This window comes from Lycium barbarum, chromosome 3 (genome assembly GCF_019175385.1).
Source record: "Lycium barbarum isolate Lr01 chromosome 3, ASM1917538v2, whole genome shotgun sequence".
NCBI classification, from domain to species: domain Eukaryota; kingdom Viridiplantae; phylum Streptophyta; class Magnoliopsida; order Solanales; family Solanaceae; genus Lycium; species Lycium barbarum.
Genome location: NC_083339.1, coordinates 77,201,226 through 77,216,413, shown reverse-complemented (window position 1 = coordinate 77,216,413; position 15,188 = coordinate 77,201,226).

Below are 15,188 nucleotides of genomic sequence, written 5' to 3'. Positions count from 1 at the left end.
TGGGAAATAATGGATTTTTATGCAATTTCGTGTATGGCATGGGTTGTAATTAGAATGTGATTGTATAAGTTTGAATGTGGGAATACATACAATTATGTAGGTATAGAATTGGAGTTGTGAAAGTTTGAATGAAAAGTTGCCAACTTAAGAAGTCATGAAAAACTTTGAAACTAGAGTGGTGTTATTGTTGTTTGTTTTGGTTGTTGATGTGTGGGCTGTTGTAGTTGGTTAATTTGAGCCGAGCTATGCCTCGGGGATGTTAGATTTATAGGGGAAGTGCTGCCGAAATTTCGGTAGGCAATTGTGAAGTTAAAGGCATTTCTAAGCCTAAGGATCTCATTTGGTAACTTTGACCATTTGCAGATTTTTGACGAAACGGGACGAGACATTTGGAAGAGCTTACGACGTCTGTGAGGTATGTAAAGCCTCCCACTCTTTCATTTGGCATATCTTAGTGTGTCAGTCGAATAGGAGACCTTTCGGAGCATTTCTGCTCCTCGAAACCCGATCCACAGAAAAGTTACTATTCATTCAATTCTATTGAAGCCTAAAGGCTCCAATTTGGCTAGAATGCCACTATTCGTCCGAAACCTATCGAAATGTGGTCGGGTAACCTAGGAATGATAATGTATGACCTTTGGCATGTAAATGCTCGTAGAAACACGCTCGCCACCTCACTTCGACTCGAGGTGGGCCCGCTACCCCAAAATGCCCGATTTGCCCTTCGGGCCACCTTTGATAATAAATTTGTACATACTACTTCGGATCTTTGGAACATCCTCCTACGGGGTATGTTTGGGCAACTCGATACGCTAACCTATGTTTTGAATTATATGGACCATTTTGGAAACGTTTTGCGAAATGAAACTTTATGTCGACTAAGTATTCGACTATTTTGTAATATGATATGATTTATGAATTTACTTTGTTTTGAAACACTATTTTGAAAGACGATTTGCATTTGTTTGCTCACGACTCCGTTCGTGCCTTATTATGACTTCGTTCGCCGGTTCCCGGGCCGGTTTTGATTCGTGCGCCTAATGACAAATTCGGCCGTATGCTGTGTTACGGTTCCCAAGGCTTCGCCATAGGGTCGGGTTCCGTTTGGAGTTATGCTGTGATATGGCTCGGGATGCGATACGCTCACCGATGATTATGATTATGTTCAGGGATGTACGGAGATTTGAAACCTTCTGGTGTTATGCTGTGTGTGGCGCCAGCGTCGGAGTGGCGACCACGTTCTTAAGCGTTTGCATGATTTTACTTGCATAATATATATGTATATGATTTCGATACAGACTTTGACATCTGATTTGCTTTCGATTTTGATTCATATTTCTGTACTCCGTGCTTTACATACTCAGTACATATTCCGTACTGACCCCCTCTCTCCGGGGGCTGCGTTTTATGCCCGCAGGTGCAGATCTTGGTGATCCTCCGCAGTAGGCTCCACTTTTTGCTTTCTCGGAGTACTCTTATTCGATTCGGAGTCCACTCTTGGTACAGACTCCTCTACTCCGTATATATTTTGGATATTTGACAGTTTGGGTACGGCGGGGCCCTGTCTCGCCATATGTTATGTTTTGAATTCGTAGAGGCCTGTAGTCATCTTTGTGGGGCGAGGGTCCTATGTGTATATTGTATGATTTTGCTTTCGGGTCTTAAAGCGGTCTGTTTGATCTGATGGCCCCAAATGGCCCTTATGTATATATTTGTATTTTGACCGGCGATGCCTATTCCGCCGCTTTGTGTGAATTTGATTTGATATGACCGCTTAAGACATATTTTCGATATAAATTATGTTTGATATAATTTTTGTAAAATTCTGAAATAAATTTGAGTCGGAAATGAATATGCGATTTGGTCTGGGTACCCAGGTAGGGTGCCAGTCGCGGCCCACGGGGCTGGGTCGTGACACCGATAGTGCAAGGGATAGTGAAAGCCCCAGGATCTCCTTTTTTCTCAACTTTTGATGACGAAATAATAGCGCTCACACGGTGGGTGACTCCCACCATATCATGCTTGATTGGTCTTTTCTTCGTCAATAAGTCCTTCAAGTATTTAGCAAATCCCGACATTTCTTGGAATGCATCAAGAAATGGGATATTCATTGACAACCCTTTAAATTGGTCGTAGAAGCGTTGGCACTTGGCATCCTCCGTTCTTTTCATCAATCTTTGTGGAAACGGGGGAGGAGATTTATATGTTTGAGTAAAGGGTTTAATTGCCCCTGCGACCTTGCTCTTTTGAGTGCTACCCCCGGTAGCTTTTTCAACACTTGTCACCTCATCACCCTCGAGAAAATTATGGTGTGCCTCCTTCTCTTTCTCAACAATAATAGGCACTTCAATTGGTGCCTCCATTTTTTCTTCAATTTCTTCCTCAATAACCTCATCAACAATCATCTCGACAATGATATGTTCATGCACCCTCTCATTTACCGCATTAAGGATCTTCCCACTTCTAGTAGAAATAGCATTGCATGAGGCAATGTGATCACCTCCACTACCCCTTGGGTTTGGAATTGTGTCGCTAGGAAGGCCCCCTCTTTGTGGTGGATGTTGCTCATGAGAAAGATCTCGCATTTGTGACTCAAGTTTTTGAATCGAAGCGGTGTGAGAGCCTACCACTTCGGTCAAATTTTCCATCCTCTTGTCACTCTTATTTTGGTTGTCCAAGATCTTTTCAAGCATAGATTCCATTTGAGAGGTCCCTTAATCATTGGAAGGACCCTCTCGCCAATTTTGAGAGTTAGAAGAACGGCCCTTTGGTGGAACATAGGCATTGGAATTTCGATTATCATAATTGTTGTTGTTGTAATCCCTCCTGTCCAAACCACCATATTCATTTTGGCCATATTGATTGCTTTGTTGTTGGGGTCTCCATTGCTTTTGATAACCCCCTTGAGAGTTATCGATATAGTTAGCGTCCTCACGTTGTGGCTGCCTCTCTAGATAAGTTTCCTCCGAGACTTGATACATTCTGGGAGCATGAGATGGTATTTCTTCAACAACATTCACACACTTAGCTTCTTTCTCCGCAAGCCTTTTTGACAGCAAATCCATGGTGGTTTGCAATTGAGCAAAAGCATGATCTCGCTAATGATTTTCTTTGGCCACCGCGGCAACAGAGGGATTGCCATATGACAAGATTTCACAATCATTTGAGTGCCAAGCTTGATTGTGGGTGGTGAGCTTATCGAGCAACCGGGTGATGTTAACAAATGACTTGTCCATGAAGCATCCCCCAGCGGCAGTATTGACAGCAATCTGATTCATTGTATCTAACCCCTTGTAGAACTTCTCAGTGAGAATAGCATCCGAAAACCCATGAGATGGAGATTGAGCTAGATAGTACTTGAAACGTTCCCATGCCGAATATAATTGTTCCCCCGGAAGCTATTTGAACTCAAAGATCTTATCTCAAAGTTCAGCCTTTTTGCTCGGTGGAAACCACTTCTTCAAAAATGTGTTGGCTAACTCGCTCCAGGTGTGAATAGAATTGCTGGGAATCTTTTCATACCATTCCCTTGCTTGGCCAGCCAAGGAATATTTAAAGACCCGTAACCAAAGTGCATCAGCAGAAATAGCACCTTGGGATTATTGAGCACACACGTGCAGGAAGTTCTTCAAATGTCGGAGTGGACAGTCCTTCGAAGAATTTCGAAAATAACCTTCAGCAGCTGATAGATAGAACTATCAATTTTGAAAGTAGCATTTCCAGTCCTATGAGGGACCATAGCAGAAGCATAATCAACTTTATTGATGAATTCCGCAAATATATTCTCATCTTCATCCTCTTTTGGTGCAGGTGGGTTCACTTGGAGCGCACCTTGGTTTCCTTGATTTCGATTATGTCTTCTTGCCATGTTCACCTGGTTCACCAAAACAGAAAACAAGGTGTGATGGAATAGAAAAAGTTTTAAAGAAAAGTACACAACAATCAGTAATTTCAAAACTGTATTCCCCGGCAACGGCGCCAAAATTTGATACGCTCAAATTACACCTATTAGTGGCGTAAAGCGAACGTTGTCAAATATAGTAACCCAAACAAGGTTGGGATCAAATCCCACAGGGAATATGGAGAGAAAAGGGTAATAATTATATATGTAACTAATCTCTAGAAACTTTAATTTTATTCTGAATAGTGTAAAGGAGAGGGTTGGTTTGTATTCGCTATTTTGAAGTATTTGGAATTTGTTTGGATTGAAAGAATCAAAGTTGTGTCCCCGCTGTGATTAGATGTTATGCTATGGGTATCAATATGATATATTTCTAATGGCTCGGGGTTTTGTATGCACTTAATCTCTAATGCACTTCCTAATATTTTTCAATAGTTAGAAAGTATTTCTTTTCATGATTTTCCCAAATGTAGAAAAGTTGCAAGTAAGACTGATTAAATAAGCCAAGTAGAACTCATCTTATCCCTAAGTGAGTTCATTAAATGAGGGTTAGCGCCCCGAGTCCTTGTTATATTATTTCAACTCACACCCTAGTTCATCTTTCCAAACTAACAATGGATATGAGAAATAATAAAACACATCACAACCCATTATATATATATATATATATATATATATATATATATATATATATATATATATATATATATATATATACAATGTTAGACACCCATTACATAACACCCATCATATGGGTTCACAACTTTGATTAAAGAAACTACTCACACATAATGGTCACAAAAGTAGTAGGCAACAAAAGAGACTTAAAGCTTACAAAGTGTGATAAAGATGATGGAAAATGGAATCTTGTTGTCTTCACTAAGCTCCAAAAGTGGAGTAATCAATGCTCATCCACCAATGGAACTTTGTTCACGTGTGCAATAAAAACTGGTTGCCAAAAATAACCTAAAATGTTCTTTAAATAGGCTCCAAAAATCGCACAGCAACGACTGACAAAATTGCCCCTGATGGCAAGATCGACGGACCGTCGATCGTTCGACGATCCGTCGATTCCTCCGTCCTTTATTTCTTTAGCGATGTGATCCATTCAATAGTGTCGTCGACCAGTTCGAAGCTCCGTCGAGTGTTCCGTCTTTCTCTCTTCTTGTTGACGAATCTTGGTCGACGATACAAACGATGAAGCGTCGATCAGTTCAACGCTTCGTCGGTAGCTCCGTCCTTTGTTGTCTTCAACTAAGGCCAACACTGGAAAATCGAGCTTATCAATGCTTCAAAGGACGGTCCGTCGACTAGTCGACGGACTGTCGATTCTTCATTTCTGGCCAATTTTTCCTTTGTTCTTTGTTTTTGCTTTTGGGCCATCGTCTTCCTAAAACATAAAAAAAAAAACATATTAACATGAACCAGACTTACTTGAAAACAACCAACATTCATAGTAAAAAGGCATCAAATGTGCCACAAATCTGTGGCATATCAATGGACAACCCTCACTTTATTTCATTTCCCACATTTCTTCTACACTCTCTAAAGCTCCAAAACCCTTCTTCCAACATATTACACCCAAACCCAAGGGATTATAAAGATTAAATAGCAAGAAATCAAGTGTTCATGTGTTAGAAGGTTTCCTAGGGTTGGTAGATTTAAAGAATACTTGAGCATTGTGGCTAGGGTTTTTGCACAAGTTAGTAGCTGCTCCAAAGCTTGTTTCTATGGGATGAAAAGGTTACTTTCCATTCTTATTTCATATTAGTGAGAATGGTTGGTTGTAGCAAAAACTTAGGTAGAAGAAGAAAGTAGAAAATGAAGCTTAAGTGTAGCTTTTATGATGTTTATGAGTAGTAAACTAAAATGAGTCATGATTCTTAGTATGATATGGATATAATCATGTTATGGAAGGTAATAATGGTGACGAAGAAGTATTATATGAAAAATGTGCTAAATGGGTGTGAAGTTGTTGGCATGAGTTGAATATAAGGATGAATTGTTAAAGGCTAATGTAGTGTGATTACTTGATTATGATATTGCGAGTGTATTATGGATCTTATTGTGGTTGTTGGGAGTTGTTTTGTAAAATGGTGGAAGTTGGCGAAATAGGGGAAATGCTGCCCAATTTCCATTAGATCATGAATGATCCTAGTTTGAGTTTAATAGTATCATTAAGGTTTAACCATGGTATGAATTCTTCTAAATGTATATTATTCGAGCTTCAACGGTGAACACTAGATAATCAAGAAGTCGAAGAGGTATGTAAGGCTAACCCTTCTTTCAATAAGGCATGGTTCCTTGGTTGTATATATCCTTTCATGAGCTCTATAATGTCCTTCAAATGATTCTATCTCTAAAGCTATTAAAGCTCATGAGTCTCGATACTTTTACGATCCTATTACTTTCCTTATATGATGATTGATCCTCTAAGGATAGATGTAACGAAACAATGATAGTAATGATGTTGACAATGCTTATGGGCTATTAGGTAAACGTGTCCAAGTATGTATGACTACTATGTCACACCGAGCTTATGTGGCCGGGTATAATATCTATTGCCCGCACACCATTGCAGTTGGGTATGGATAACACTGAGCCTTGGTAGGGCCAGGTATGTATAATCACCGAGCCTTGTCATGGCCGGGTATGTGAAACACCGAACCTTCATTGTCGGGTATGCTATGAATATGAATACGGATACGAATACGGATTAGGATATGGATATAGGTACATGTATATATGTATGTACACGAGCACGCTATAGAAATGGAAGGTCCCTATGAAAGACAAGTAAGTGATTATGATGATGGCCCTACTATCTCCCGATTCTCCCATCTTATGCTATTTCATATGCTAATCCTTATGCTGTTTCTTATGCTCTTACTATGATGTTGATTATGCTTTACATACTCAGTACATTATTCGTACTGACGTCCTTTTGTTTGTGGACGTTACGTCATGCCCGCAGGTGACCAGGGAGACAGGCTTGATCCATAGCTTTCTTACTCAGGGACTACATAGAGGAGCTCCATTTCACCTGGAGCTACAGCTTTTGGTAGTATTCTTTTGTGTACATACATGGGCACGGCGGGGTCCTGTCCCGCCTATATAATGTCACCTACTCTCCTTAGAGGCTCGTAGACAGTTGTGTATGATTAGATGTCTTTAGCTTTGTCGTCTTATATTTTGTATATCGGCTTATATTTTGTATATTATCTTGATAGCCTCGTCGGCTAGTGTACATAGATATAGGCATTGTGTTGATGATGATATAAATGCATTGTTGCCCAATGAGATTAGCATGAATGATGGATAGCAAGTATGATTAAACCACGTGGCTCACCTAGATGTAAATGTGAAAGTACGATAAGAGGTGCCCGGGGGGTTAGCCCCGGGTACCCATCATGGCCCTCCGGTTGGGTCATGACAAAAGTGGTATCAGAGCAGTTCTGTCCTAGGGTGTGTCTACAAGCCGTGTCCAGTAAAGTCTTATTTATGGGTGTGTTGCGCGCCACACTTATAAACAGGAGGCTACGACCATTTTAGGAATGAATGACCTTCTTTCTTTATAAGATCGTGCGATTGAGCCATAATATAAGGATTTTTCTTTTACTTAAATGTGTATTATGTATTTCAGAGATGCCTGTAAAGAGAAAAGCCACGGCATCCCAAAAGGGCAAGACAGTGGCAGGAAAGCGGGCTGAAAGAGCACCGCCAACGGTTGTAGAGGAAAGTGAGTCCCAGAATGCGGCTCAATCTTAGTCCTCTCATTTAGTGCCTATTCCTGAGGAGCATGAGGGAGCCTCAGCCCCAGCTCCAGCACCTCCAGCTCCTCCACCGGATGTTTCAGGCCAGGATGTAAACGAGGCCATTCATTTACTTACTCAGTTGGTTGCCGCCCAGACTCAGGGGCAAGGTACAGGGCAAGGTGATAGGGCTGTTAGTCAAGGGCCCGTGACTTTATTAGCTTGAACCCTCTGGAATTCTTCGGGTTAAAGCCGGAATAGGACCCTCAGAATTTCATTGATGGGATATTGAGGACACTTCAGTTAATGCATGCTTCAGACGTTGAATCGATGGAGCTAGCATCCTATAGATTGAGGGATGTCGCAGTTCATTGGTATACAGTTTGGATGGCTTCACGGGGAGTCAATGCACCTCCCTTGGTATGTCAAGAATTTGTGGATGCCGTCCTCCGACATTACTTGCCTCCAGAGGTTCGGCGGGCTAGAGCCGATAAATTGCTGAATCTTAGGCAAGGGAGTATGAGTGCTTTAGAGTATAGTCTCCGCTTCAATTCTTTGGCTAGGTATGATTCGGCCATGGTAGTGGATATGGATGACCGAGTGCACTGATTTGTGAGAGGCCTAGGGCCACATTTGATAGATAGGTGCTTGACTGCATCCTTTCAGGACAACATGGATATTTCACATATTAAAGCCTATGCCCAAAATTTAGAGGAAAGCCAAAAACAACAAAAAAGTGAGCATGGGCATGATATAGGGTATAACAAGAGGGCTAGATCTTCGGGTCCGACGAGTGAGTTTAGGGGCGGGCCGAGACAGCAATTTTCTAGGCATTCAAGCATGCTATGACTAGTGCGCCTCCACGGTTTACAGGCCACTGATTTGATAGATCTACTTATTCTGGGCTGAGTTAGAGTTTCAGGGCTTCAGGTTCTCAGTTCAGTGGTGATTCGGGTCAGGCAAGGCCACCTGTGCCACGATGTTCCCAGTGTGGGAAGTTACATTGGGGCCAGTGTCGACTAGGTTTAGAGGTTTGCTATGCATGTGGTCGGCCAAGCCATATTATGCGCGATTGCCCTTTAGTTGGTGGTAGGGGTAGGACCCAGCCTTCAGGATCGGTAGCCGGGTCTTCATCATCTATACGCCCTATGGGGCCAGGTTCACATGCGCCAATCAGCCATGGTAGAGGTAGAGGGAGAGTTCCCAGTTCTAGCGGTCCTCCGCACCGTATTTATGCTTTACCTGGACGCCAAGATCTTGAGTCTTCTCCGGGTGTTGTCACAGGTATATTATCGGTATTTTCTCATGGTGTATATGTTTTGATAGATCCGGGCTCCATATTGTCGAATGTTACTGCATATATCCGACGAGTGAGTTTAGGGGTGGGCCGAGATAGCAGTTTTCTAGGCATTCAAGCATGCTATGACTAGTGCGCCTCCACGGTTTACAGGCCACTGATTTGATAGATCTACTTATTCCGGGCCGAGTTAGAGTTTCAGGGCTTTAGGTTCTCAGTTCAAGGGTGATTCAGGTCAGGCGAGGCCACCTGTGCCACGATGTTCCCAGTATGGGAAGTTACATTGGGGCCAGTGTCGACTAGGTTCAGAGGTTTGCTATGCATGTGGTCGGCTAGGCCATATTATGCGTGATTGCCCCTTAGTTGGTGGTACGGGTAGGACCCAGCCTTCAGGATCGGTAGCCAGGTCTTCATCATCTATACGCCCTATGGGGCCAGGTTCACATGCGCCAGTCAGCCATGGTAGAGGCAGAGGGAGAGTTCCCAGTTATAGCAGTCCTCCGCACCGTATTTATGCTTTGGCTGGATGCCACGATCTTGAGTCTTCTCCGGGTGTTGTCACATGTATATTATTGGTATTTTCTCATGGTGTATATGCTTTGATAGATCCGGGTTCCATATTGTCGAATGTTACTCCATATATGGCGGGTCGGTTTGGGGTCAAACCGGAGTCGATCACACCTTTTGAGGTATCTACACCTGTTGGTGAATCGATAATAGCTAGCCGAGTATATAGAAATTGTGTAGTTGTGACTTATGACCATCATACTATGGTTGACTTACATGAGTTAAAAATGGTGGAATTTGATGTTATCATGGGCATGGATTGGCTGGCTTATTGCTATGCCAATGTTGATTGTAGAATGAAAATGGTTCGTTTCCAGTTTCCGGGATAACTAGTGTTAGAATGGAAAGAAAATATCACATCCCCAAAAGGTAGGTTTATTTCCTATCTAAAGGCAAGGAAAATGATCACGAAAGATTGTATTTACCATCTAGTTCGGGTTCAAGATATAGAAGTTGAACCGTCAATTCTTCAGTCTGTCCCCATGGTGAATGAGTTTCCGGTTGTGTTCTGGAAGATTTTCCAGGCCTCCCTCCAGAGCGGGAGATTGATTTTGCTATAGATGTGCTACCGGATACAAAGCCCATATCTATCCCTCCTTATAGAATGACTCTCGCAGAGTTGAAAGAGTTGAAGGAGCACTTGAAGGATTTTCTTGAGAAAGGCTTTATTAGGCCTAGTTCATCCCCCTAGGGAGCACCTGTGTTGTTTGTGCGAAAGAAAGATGGCTCTTTGCGAATGTGCATTGACTATCGCCAACTGAATATAGTGACAATCAAGAACAAATATTCTCTTCCGAGGATTGATGACTTATTTGATCAATTACAAGACGCCAAATGGTTTTTAAAGATAGATTTGAGATCCGGGTATCATCAAGTGAGAGTTAGGGAGAAAGATATCCCGAAGACAGCCTTCAGAACAAGATATAGCCATTTTGAGTTCCGGGTAATGTCATTTGGTAACTAATGCACCGGCAGTATTTATGGATTTGATAAACAATGTATTCAGGCCCTTCTTAGATTTATTTGTGATTGTATTCATCGACGATATCTTGGTGTATTCTAGGTCTGAGGCAGAACATGCGGATCATTTGCATAATGTCCTTAGAGTTCTTCAAACACGAGAGTTATTTGCCAAATTTTCTAAGTGTGAGTTTTGGTTGAACTCAGTGACATTTTTGGGGCATATTGTGTCAGCCGGTGGTATTCGGGTAGATAGCAAAAACATTGAGGCCATGAAGACTTGGCCAAGGCCCACAACTCCTACGGAGGTTCGTAGTTTTTTGGGCTTAGCAGGTTATTATAGGAGATTTGTAGAAGGCTTTTCTTCTATTTCTGCACCACTCACAAAGCTGACCCAGAAATCAGATAAGTTTCAATGGACAGATGCTTGTGAACGTAGTTTCCAAGAGCTAAAGGATAGATTAACTTCTACCCCAGTCCTGACACTTTTAGAGGGATTGGAATATTATGTTGTTTATTGCGACGCTTCAGGCGTTGGGCTAGGCTGTGTGTTGATGCAACATGGTAAGGTGATTGCGTATGCTTCAAGACAGTTACAGAAACATGAGAAGAATTATCTAACCCAAGATCTTGAATTGGTTGCAGTGATTCATGCATTGAAGATGTGGAGACATTATTTGTATGATGTCCACGTTGATATTTATACAGATCATAAGAGCCTTCAGTATATCTTCAAGCAGAAAGAATTGAATTTACGGCAACGGCGATGGTTGGAATTGTTGAAAGACTATGATGTTGACATCCTGTATCATCCCGGAAGGGCAAATGTTGTGGCTGATGCTCTTAGCTGTAGATCTATCGGAAGTTTATGTGATGTTCAGCCAGAGAAGAGGGAGCTATCCCGTGAGGTCCAGTGATTAGCTAGCCTAGGAGTTCGGGTAGTGGACTCAGGCAACATGGGAGCTACCATTCAGAATTCAGCGGTCTCGTTGCTAGTAGTGGAAGTGAAAGAGCGACAATACGAAGATCCCATGCTAATTCATTACAGAAATGCACTCCCTCAGAAGGAGAAGTCATCATTCGAGATTTCTGGAGATGGAGTTCTCCGATGTCGAGGCAGGTTATGTGTTCCTGATGTTGCAGGATTACGCCACCAAATATTGAGAGAAGCTCATTGTTCTCGTTATCCTGTTCACCCAGGGGCAACGAAAATGTATCATGATCTTAAATCCATATATTGGTGGAATGGGATGAAGAAGGATATAGCGGAATTTGTAGCTCAATGTCCCAACTGTCAACAAGTGAAAATCGAGCACCAAAAGCTTGGCGGATTGTTGCAAGCAATAGAAATTCCAACTTGGAAGTGGGAAGTAATTAACATGGACTTCATTACAGGCTTACCCCGTTCTCGACGTAAGTATGATTCTATATGGGTGATTGTGGATAGACTCACGAAGTCAGCTCATATCTTACCCTTCAGAACTACATATGTGGTAGAAGAATATGTAAAGCTTTATGTTAAAGAGATAGTGCGACTTCACGATGTTCCAGTAGCTATTATCTTTGATAGAGGAATTCAGTTTATAGCCAATTTTTGGAAATCTTTCCAAGAAGGTTTAGGGTGTCAGGTGAGTCTTAGCATAGCTTTTCACCCACAGATTGATGGACAAGCTGAACATACCATTCAGACCCTCGAGGATATGCTACGGGCATGTATACTAGATTTTGGTGGTAGTTGGGATAATCAATTACCGCTCATTGAATTTGCTTACAACAATAGTTATCATTCTAGCATCCAAATGGCACCGTATGAGGCTTTGTATGGGCGAAAGTGCAGATCCCCAATTGGGTGGTTTGAAGTAGGAGAGGCCAAATTGATAGGGCCAGACTTGGTCCTATTACACCCAGTATCTTCAAAGAAGCACTTATCAAATTTGAAACATAAGTACGTTGAATTAGGGTTAAGTAAAACCACTTTGGAATATAAGGATCAAGCATTATTAAGTATATTTAATAAGTGAAGGATGTATATAAGGTATACCGGATGGTTTTATAAGGAAATGAGTGGAAGAAATGGAGTAGTACGACTTTGGAGAAAGGATAGGTAATGTTTTGTGTGAACATTTTGGTCCAACTTGGGGGATGAATATCTCTTATCATATGAAGTGTTTTAATATGAAGTGTTTTAAGGTGAAACAAAGACCTAAAATGAAGTTCGTCGAGTCTAATTTCCAATGCAACAAAGCGCTCCTCGATAGGACATCGGAGTAGAGAAGTATGGACGTTACAAGTTCAGCTGACAGAGCAGAAACGTGTGCTACAGTATCCGGCCTGCTACAGTAACTGCTACTGTACTGCTACAGTGACCCGGCCCGAATTTGAATCAATATAAAAGGGGCTTGCCCCCTCTTTTTTTTTCAGCCATGATTTCTTCCAAACTATTCCAAAATGCTCTAGAAAGTTCCTCAACTCTCAAACCCAAATTACAAGCCTAAATCAGCTATAATTCACGAATTCCGGTTCGGGCATTGCGAGTATAGAATCAAATAGAGATGCGTGTGGTTCAAGTTTAAGGTGAAAAAAGTGAAGATATGGCGAAATTATCAGGAGCAAGGTATGAATCTCCTATTATTAATGTTAATTTTGGTTTATTTATGGAGATAAAACTGTCAAATAGCCGTATAATAGTTTTGTTGGTGGAAATATGGGATAAACCCCATATGGGATGTTTATGGAGTATTTTGGTGTTGAGAATGTTATGATTAATGTTGGTATTGATGTTGTTGTTGTTGGTTGCTGAATTACTATTTTGGGCTAGGCAAATAAACAGGGGAGATGCTGCCGAAATTTCGGCAGATTCTAGAAAGATTTATTTGAAGGACTAAGACAAGAATATAAAGGTGAGCCTAAAAATAGTATAAATTTTCTTGAATATAGATTTACGAGCCTGGGAGGACAAGCGTTGAGTAGTTAAAGTTAAGGTAACCAAAAAGGTATGTTAAGGCAACCAAAAAGGTATGTTAAGGCTAGTCCCTTTGTTTCAAAGGCATGATTCCTATGTTATGACTTCATAAATATTTCCATATCTTCCTTGTTTTGAAAAGTTAAAAGTCTATGATTCCAAGGCATGATTCCTTTCCCGATGACCCGTAAATGTTTTCCAAAATGTCCGTATTTTCCAAAACAGAGGTTTATGATTTTGTAAGCTTTTATGACTACAACGACCGACATGTTTTTATAATGACAACGATGATGTCAATGATGAGAATATTTCTATGATGACTATGAAGAGAACAATTTCATGTTTAAAGGTTCGAAGCTTATGGTTTCAACATGAATATGAGAATATTGAGCTATTTCTTGATCCTTAATTTTATTCCTTGATAGTGACTCTATTTTCTAAAGACTTCAAAGTATATGAATTGACGCCTTATGAGATTTATGACCTTATTCTATGTTTTCTCTTGATGTTATTCTTCATTGATAGTCTCACCTTAAAATAATTGTTCCTTCAAGGTGAGATAGAGCGATGATGATTATTCTATAATATAATCGGAGGTTACCGACCTTACGTCACTCCAATAGAGTTATAGTTTTTCTTGGGCTCTCATGCATGCTGCTTATATGATATATGAATATGCTATATGTATATGTATATGGGGAATATGGGAAAAAGGGTGAGGCGCTATAGACGCATGGCCACCTGATCAGTTGGTATAATATGACATGATATCATCCCGGACGCGGGACATATGTGGTTAAATGGATCGGAGCCGACGCCTCGACAACATGATATGTTCTGTTTTATGTATACATGAACAAGAAATGTTTTTCAAAGAAAGCTAAGCATGCATGGCATCCGCCCTAAGAGGCACTCATATGTACAGGTTACACTTTTATCTTACGATATGCTCTATATTTCTATTCCGTTATTATTCATACTTTACATCCCTTACTATGTTATTATTCATACCTTACATACTCGGTACATTACTCGTACTGACGTCCCTTCCTGTGGACGCTGCGTTCATGCCTGCAGGATCAGGTAGCCAGTTGGACGATCCATCGCAGTATGACCTCTCCTCAGCGGCAGTCAGTACGCTCCATTGATCCGGAGCTACAACCCTTTTGGTATGCTATTCTGTTATGTACATATATGGGTACGGCAGGGCCTTGTCCTGTCCTTTCTACAGTTTGTACTCCATAGAGGTCTGTAGACAATGATATGTAGTCGTGATGTTATGCAGCCTTGTCGGCATTTATTTTGTTGTACAGTATATATGTGTAGCGGCCAAATCGGCTTGCGCTGTTACTCTCAGTGTTTATGTTTATATGTATGCGTTAGCCGTGAGTTCCCGATACGGTGTCTTTTGTGTTGATTGTTCGGGAGACAGTATAGCTCAGTTATAGATTGTATATGTGCCCAGGATAGTCAGTGAGAAGTAAATGCAAGCATAGGAATGCTTGGCCAGTAGTGGTCATGTCACGACCAAACTAGGGGCCGTGACGGGTACTCGGGGCTTACTACCGAGCACCACTCATTCTACTACTCATCATACTCAAATCATAAGAAAATCATTTTTCATTTGGAAATATAATCACTTTTATACACATAAGCCCTTCGGCTATCGAAATAATATATATATATATATATATATATATATATATATATATATATACATAATAGCAACATCGTGAGACCATATAACCC